Here is an 8,264-nt window from a genome sequence, read left to right on the forward strand (position 1 = left end):
CCCTCCTAATAACTGCAGGGCGGTGTCAGGGAAAATCTCACTCAGCGTGTGCACGTGAGAAGCTTCCACACCTGTAGAGGATGGTTATGAGTTTGCACCAAACTGATGGCATTCGTTGGGAAGCAAGACCTCCAGTGCTCTGGAGAGTGACAGCGCGCAGTTTCTCTTACACATTTGGAATTAGGCGGGACGTCTGGGTCAGGAAGGTGACAGAGTCCGGAGAAAGCAAGGCAGGACAGATTGCGGGACAGCTCAGGTTGTGCGCTCACGTGCGGGCGATTACAGCTTATTTCAAAAGTGTGTCCGCCTAGATGCACGAGAGCGAGGCACAGGGTTGCTTAAGGCAGAGATAACCTTTGACTAAAGTTACAGGCCTGGGGCGTGGCGACCCACCACGACCTGCCCCGTTAGGAGTTTGTGATTAGGTCGCCCTGAGGTCACTCCGTAGAGCCCCTTTCTCCTGTGCAAGGGCTGTGGCAGTAGGGTGTAAGAACTGGGCTCGGTCCCAAGGACAGCGTGGGCCAGTGGGAACTGACAGCTGAGGAGCAGGGGGCGGTCAGTGGGTCGGACACCGTTAAGAGGAAACATCAGTTGGTGCAGGGGGACTCTTGCTGAAATTAGGCCGAGATGATGAGACCCCCTAGGGGATAGCGAAGGGTGGTCAGATATGGAGGAAGGGAATTCTTGCTAAAATCGGAAGATGCAGGGACCACACAGAAGTCTAAAACTGGGGGCCTAGTTGAAAGTGCTCAGGGAAGCCAGAGTCCAGTCTGGTCCAGGAGGGACTCTGTCAAAGCCCTCTGTCCCAGAGCAACAGGTCTTTAACCCCTCTAGCTGGTGTGGGGATCTCTGCCCCTCAGAGCCCACCTGGGCTACCCTTTCCCGTCCAAGGGAGTAATAAGAACAGCCAACATTTATTTGGCACTTAGTACATGCCAGGCATTGTCATAAGTGCTTTATATATGGTAACTCATTGAATGTTCACAACCCAATTAAGTAGAAACGTTATTATCCCATTTTATAGACAGAATGCTCAGGGTCAGAGAACTGGGCCAAAGTCACGAAGCTGGTAAGGGCCGGACCCTTACCTTTAATTACTGGTCTCCTGTCACACACGCCCGGGGAATGGGGAAGAGGAGGGGCCTGTGCCGCCCGCAGCAGGGCGATTTCCGGTTCCTCCCAGGGACCCCCGAGAGCCCCCACGGCTTGTTCTCCCTTTCTCTAGGCCAGAGCTGTTGCCGGCAGGGAATCTCATGCTGATACCTCAAGTAATTTGAGCCTTGAGACTCTTCCTCGGGGGGAGGTTCACACCCCATCCAAACCCCACAGTCCGAAGCCTTTCTGTCCTGTTCCCTGACAGCCCTGTCCAGGTGCGTGCCCCGTCTGGTCTGCCCGCACCGCTGCCCCTTGGGGAGGCTTGACAGCCCTGGTAGCTTTACCCACTTCTGATGACAACCCCTCATACAGCCCAGTCGCGTCCAGTGAAGCGCGCTCCTTCCGAGATGACTTCCAGTGGCCTAAAACGCAAGGCATGCGTACAAAACGTGATCGAAACACGTAAAAGTCAAGAGGGAACTTGTTTTTGAGCTTTGCTGCAGCCAGTTCGCACAGGGAAAGCTTCTGAGTTTCACGGTGCCAAGACAGAAAAAGAAGGAAGCATTATTTCTCAGGAGAGTCTGTTTTCGTTGGTTCTAAATTTAAACACACATCTACCCCCACGCCCTCTGACGGCAAACAGCCAGTGCATTGCTTTGCCATGTGAAACCTGCAAAAGGTTCATTCACTTTTATTCACCCATTTGTGCGTTCTCTCCGCAGATAAGTAGACACGAGGAATCCAAAGGCCCCCAAAACCAACTCCAAAATGACTGATGGCCTTTATGACAGAGATGTGGAGGAACAAAGCGGAAGCTGTTTTGATGACGCAGGTAAACGGACCTGTACGAGCTTGTCGCTGGGCTGTTTTGGTCTCGGTCTTTGATAAAGACTGAGTGTGAAGGCGGGAAGGCTGTCCTGGGCAGGGTGGTGGCAGTCCGGGGCTGGCTTCCCGTGGCCTCGGGGATGCGTGGGCAGACGCACACACTTAGAGCGGTGGAGTGGTCACTGCCTGCTGTCGACTGTTCTCCAGCACAAGGTGGTCATTGGTCCCGCGAGGGAATCCGCTTAAAATGGGAAGCAGAGGGTAATAGTGTCAATAGTGGGGCAGGGAGTGTGAGAATTGATCTGGAAAAATAAAAAAAGGGGACAATATCTTGAATTTGTCTCATAGTCAAGAAATTTCAGGCTATGAATGCAACTTTACGCCGATTCATGGAACCAACAAAGAATTAATCGAGTGCTGATTTGGCAGGGCCATGATTTTTCCAACCAACTGTATGACAGCTCCACGCTCTGCCCTTCACGTGTGTGGTCTGCCAGCTCCGTTACGCAGAGGACTGGTTTCGCTAAAAAGTACGAGGGCACCTCAAACACCCCCCGCCCCAGGGCTTCTCTGAGCCCTTTGACGTTCAGGTCACTTCTTGTTAAGGAGCCGCCCTGCTGGTTTCTGTGTTCTCAGCAGCGCCAGGCGCCAGGCCCTCCCACACCTGCCGGTCCAAACGCCCCCCGGTGTGACGGCTGCGGGTTCCTGGGCAGCTGGTTTGCACTGGGCTGCACCGCTTCGCAGCATGACTTCAGGCCTTTCACCGTCGGGGGCTGTGAGATTTGGGGGTCGCCCCGGGGCGGATGTGTGAGGGGAACCGGCCGTGTGAACGGCTCGTGTGTGAGCGCAGCTCCGTGTCGCAGCCATTCCTCGCTTCCCGCACAGCTGCCCGGCGGCAGGCCCTCGGGCGGCGGAGGCCGTGGCGGAGGCCGTGCGGTCGGGCCTCCTGGCACAATAGTCTTGGAACAGGTCAGGCTCCAGCTTCAGAATCGGCCTCTGGACGTTGCTCTGTGCTTTGGGGCAGCTGGCCCTGTCAGCCTCCGTGTCTCAGCTTCTATGGCGATGTGACGGTGCCACCTTGCGGGGCTGGGTGGGGAGTGGGGGGCGGGGGGTGCCTGCCACGTGCATGGGCCATGGGAACTGCTGGCACGTAGCTGTTGAACCCATACTGACCGACCGCTCTCGCATTCTCCCGTGAGCAAGGCCCCGCACGGTGCCAGCTGAGGGGCAGCGTGAGGGCAGACCAGCCCCGGGCTCCGATGGACTCACGTCATTGCCCTTGACCTGTGGCCTGAACGCCCAGGCCTTGCAGGAGGCCATCTCCCAGGGCCCGCCCGAGCTGCAGTCTGGTCTCTATGAGACGCGGCGTCTGTGTGAGTGGCTGTCATGCCGACATCTCCTCCCAAGCCTTGAAGGGGAGCTGATAGCAGACGGTTGGAGAGACATCTGTGAGGCAGGCCTGGGACATCAGCCTTAGGCGTAGACGGGGGGACGTGCGCCCCTCGGGTTTTCAAGTATGGGTGGCAGACACCCATGTGAACCCATCCTATGCCGGAAGCGGAGTAGCAGGCTCGTGCAGCGGAGGAGGCCCGAGCCTCGGAGGAGGCCCCTGCAGCTGTCCGCGCTGCACCGGGGGCCGGCCGCATCCCCGGACAGCCGTCCCTGCGTCACGCGGAGACCCCCAGCCTCCACATCACGGCGGCTTTGCCTCCCTCGTTTTCCCAGTGCGAGTCCCAGGACTAAACCTCCCCAGACCTGCCTGAGCCCCGTGCCTGCCCTCGAGCCAACCACTGTGTCCAGACCACGGAACACACGTTCGGGCCAGTTCCAGGTCACATGCCCACCCCTGGACAATCAGTATTTTAAAAACAAGTTAACGTGAGAGCAACTTTCCAGGCACCGGCTGTTAAAAAATACTTCTAAATAGCAGATGTCAAGGAAGAAGTCATCAAAGGCAGTTACAGAAACCTTAGGACTCCCCATTGCCCGGAAACCACCCGTCGACTTCCTGTTTCAATGGACGTGCCTGTCCTGGACATTTCCCGTGAACGGACTCACACCGTGTGGCCTCTGTGTCCGGCTTCTGTCGCTCGGCCTATGTCTTCGGGGTCCATCCGTGCTCTGGGATCAGTGCCTCAGTGAGCATCACACCTGCGACAGGCTGGGCGGAGGGCCTGACACACTCGGTGTCTGATCTCTCCTTCCCTCCAGGCGTCACCGGACCCAGCGGCCGTACCACACATAGGCCCTCGGGGGTCAGGGGCTCCAAGCTCCCTGCATGCCAGGCTTCGGCCAGGAGCAGAGGACTGGGGGGAGGCGGTGTCCGCCCACCTGCGGGGCCCCTAGTCCCTCTCAGCAGCCCGGTCGCCACTGCAGCAGCCCTTCGACAGACGCTCAGGCCGTGAGGTCGGACTGTCACAACCCGCTTCTGGAGAAAGGCCGTGACAGCGCAGAAGCGGGGTCACGCCGTGTTCGGCCGTACGTTTATAAGCGAGCACAAAAAGCTGTAGAGGCGACAGGCGAGGCTCGGTGGCCGGGGCCAGCATCATGCTGTCCGTGCATCTCTCCACGTGGCGACCCTGCCGCTAAGGACCTGGTCCGTACCCCGCCTCGTCACCGCCCTTTCTTGGCCCCCAGCGGGGTGTGTGACTGAATCCGGGAGCACGGCTGGAAGGCTGCTTGTGTGGCACAGTGTCCCCAACACTGCGGTCACCCTTGAATCAACAGCAGCACAGAAACAGAAGCAGTTCTAATTAGGGCGCTTCGTAGCAGACATCACCGCGGCAGCGCCCAGGTTCCTAGGAAAAGGTAGCGAGCCGTTTTCCTAAACTGAGACCGTCTAAGCTGGGGAGGGGGCAGGAAATAAGAAACGCATTTGTCCAAACAGACAAACAAACAAACATATTTGCCGCTGAAGTTTTTGGAGAAGAAAAAAAGGCAACCAACCGAAAATCACATTTATCTCATTACAAAAACACAACTCCAGGTCTATGTGAAATTTGAATTTCTCCCAAGGGAAATTAACGAATACCATTAGAACTGAGTCCAGTTTGTGGGGATCGAGGAAGCAGTTCGTCTGGAGAGGGAGTAACCCCTCTTCCCAGGTTGCTGCTGAGGTTTTTGGAGAAGAAAAAAAGGCAACCAACCGAAAATCACATTTATCTCATTACAAAAACACAACTCCAGGTCTATGTGAAATTTGAATTTCTCCCAAGGGAAATTAACGAATACCATTAGAACCGAGTCCAGTTTGTGGGGATCGAGGAAGCAGTTCGTCTGGAGAGGGAGTAACCCCTCTTCCCAGGGGCATTTCAGATTGTTTCTGCGATGCCTGCAGCACAGGGTCACAAGCGGAAACGTCCCTTCCTCCCCCGGGGCTGGTGGCGTCCCCTGCGGGGCAGAGGACCCTCGGTGGCCGAGGGTGGTGGCCGGGGGATGCCCCGAGCTCCAGAGGCTTACGTCGACAGGAGCATGTTCATTCAGCATCACGCAGTAAACACAACATCCTGTTCCGGACCAAGTCCCATCGCGGCCCAGAATGGGGACTTTGGCGTGTCACTGCCGTCTGCCCAGCCGCGTCGAACCCGACACGATGGTCTTCTCGGCCCAGCATGAGGCTTTCTGCTGCTCGTGTCTGGTGCTGTCTGCTTCGTTCTGTGCTAAACGAGGCCTTACTCCACGAGCCGTGTCCGGGAGCGTGTCTTCCGCTGTTTGAAGCACGTATGCCCCGGGAGGCAGCGTCTCGTTGCCCCGTGCGGAGCCAGCGACCGAGCTGCCGCTCCCCAGGGAGGCCCATTGTGCTCATCCTCTGGTCTCTCACAAGTCGGGGACAGAAGCCAGGGCTGCATGTCACGGTGCCACGACACACGTTAGTGGAACTGCATCCCCCAAAGTGACGGGCTTGGGGGCGGGGAGCGGGGCAATGGGCAGGACGGAGCTGGAGGAAACCAGGCCCTGCCCTGGCCTCTGGCACCACCCTGTCGACGGCCTTGGACAGTCTGCCTCCTGGGCCTCCCCTTTCTCATCGATAAAATGGGCACATTGGCCAGCTGGCCTCCTGGCACGCCTCATCCACTCCGAGCTCCCACACTGGGTGGGGATGGGACTGGGGGGGCCCTCCCTTTGCGGGATTGCGACCAGGCGATCGCCTGGGATAAGGACTTGGAACTCGGATGTGACATTTGGGAGGCCAGACTCCGCGTGTTTGAGGCTTTCTCAAATCCGAACGTCTACGCTCTGCAGGTCATGGTCGAACTGAGAACCGCAGCGAGATACTAACTCCTTTGAGAACATTCAGAAGAAAACCCTGCGCTGAACCGGACAACGCCGGCGACACCGAGTGTCGGCCGGAGGGGACAGCGGAGCGGCCCGCGTTGCTGGTGGGGATGCGGAGCGGCCCGCGTTGCCGGTGGGGATGCGGAGCGGCGCTGGCCTTCGCAAAGCGGCTCAGCCATTTCTTAGAAAGGTCGCTGCCTGGCACCCGTTCCTAGGTGTTCACCCAGGAGAATGAAAATTCGTTTTTTCCAGAAAGAGGGACCTGAGCATTTATAGCGGCTTTCTTCGTTGTGGCCCTAAGCTGGATCGAACATCAGGCGGATGAACGCCACCCCGCGGATCCCGGAGCGGGGGCCCCTTCTCTGTCACGAGTTGGGCAGTGGCCAGGGCGCACGGCGGGGCCTCGGGAAGAGACGCCCAGCACGAAGGCTCCGTGCTGCGCCGGCTCACGCCCGTGGCACTGGGCGAAGGCCGGACTGCAGGAGCGGGAGCCGGGTGACGGCTGCAGAGCTGGGTGACGGGCGGGCCTGATGGCGGACCGGCACCACAGGACCTTTGGGGATGACGGCACATGTGTCATGATCGGGGTGGTGTTACATGAATGTGTGGTTTTCTCTACACTCTTGGATTTCAGGGTGCGTAAACAGAAAAAGAGTGAATTGGTAAAAACAAACAGCAGGTGGGACTGATAGGGCGCCCCACGCAACCCGGGCCGGCTCTGTCTTAGACCAAGGCCATCGCGCCCAGCGGGGGGCTGTGCACGTGCCCGCAGAAAGCAGCACATGGGGGAGGACGCGGGGCATCCGCGCCCTGTGCTCTGTCGGAGGGAGCGTGAGAACCACTCTGCACGGCGTGGCAGCGTTAACACTGACGGAGAGTGAAAACAGTAGGCAGGGTTACGATACGGTCAGCAGCTCCACTGGTGGGTCTGTACCCCAAAGAAGCGAGGCAGAGGCTTTCTGCACACCCACGCCACAGCGCCCGCAGTAGCCGAAGGGTGGGAGCCGCCGAGGCGTCCACGGGCGGAGCGATGGGCAAACACAATGGGTCCCCCCATACCAGCCTTATCCGCCCTTAGAGAGGAAGGAGCCCACGCTGAGTGAAGTGAACAAGGCACAAAGGACACACACCGTGCGTTTCTCATACGAGGGCCAGAGGAGCCGGAGCCACAGGGACGGAGTGGGAGGGACGGTGCCCGGGGTGGGGGTGTCGGGTTTGATGCGGGCAGAGCCTCAGTCTAGGAAGATGCGAAGCTCTGGAGATGCTGCTGGTGACGGCCGCACAGCAGTGTGAAGGTGCTTGCTGCCCCTGAGCCAGACACTTAATGGGACAATTTGAGCATTAAAATAAATAGCAGTAGTAACAGATGGGGAAAATGGCCACCCTGAGCCCTCTCTTACCCGAAACCCATGCACGGCCACGGGGTCTTGGCCTTTGGCCCCGCCCACAAGCCCCGAACACACACAGGGCACCTCAAACCGTTTCTTATTTCCTGCCACCAAGAAAATGCGCGCCCGCCCCCTTCCTCCGTGGGCCTCGGGGGAGGGCGAGCAGGGCACAGGGACCTGTTTGTGGAACCAGAAGAACTGAGAGGAAGGGGCCCCTCCGTCCACTCGCTGCCGACCACTTGTGGACACCTGCCGCGCGCCCGGCCAGGGGGACGCAGGCGAGACGAGGATCACAGGTGTGGTGAGCACCTGGGGGAGCAGCGGCCACACCCTCCAACATCCCAGAACACGAAGGGCGCACGGCGTGAAGGCAGCGTCCTGCCCAGAGACCATCACCCCCCAGCACCCCCAATGCTACAGTGCACAGAGCTCTGATCCTGCCACTGCACTGCCTCGCTGGGGGCCTTCTCTGAAAGTGCTGGAGTCACCCATGCATCCATCTGTCCATGCAGGCACCCACCCATCGCCCACCCACCCATCACCCACCCCCTCGTCCATCCATCCATCCACCCATCACCCACCCACCCATCCATCCATCCATCCATCCATCCATCCATCATCCATCCATCCATCCATCCATCCATCCATCCACACATCTATCCATCCCCACATCTATCCATC

At 58.7% G+C, this 8,264-nt stretch overlaps 1 long non-coding RNA gene across 1 annotated transcript in view; it reads left to right on the forward strand.

The window, feature by feature from the left end:
- LOC107195929 overlaps positions 1 to 6,412 on the forward strand; it is a 6,688-nt gene extending 276 nt beyond the window's left edge. The window contains exons 2-3 of the long non-coding RNA XR_001517237.2: positions 1,818 to 1,927; positions 6,163 to 6,412. This is a non-coding gene — a long non-coding RNA (uncharacterized LOC107195929). The remainder of the gene's footprint in view (positions 1 to 1,817; positions 1,928 to 6,162) is intronic.
- The last annotated feature ends 1,852 nt before the right edge of the window (positions 6,413 to 8,264 follow it).

Source organism: Pteropus alecto, unplaced genomic scaffold (assembly GCF_000325575.1).
Source record: "Pteropus alecto unplaced genomic scaffold, ASM32557v1 scaffold56, whole genome shotgun sequence".
NCBI lineage: Eukaryota > Metazoa > Chordata > Mammalia > Chiroptera > Pteropodidae > Pteropus > Pteropus alecto.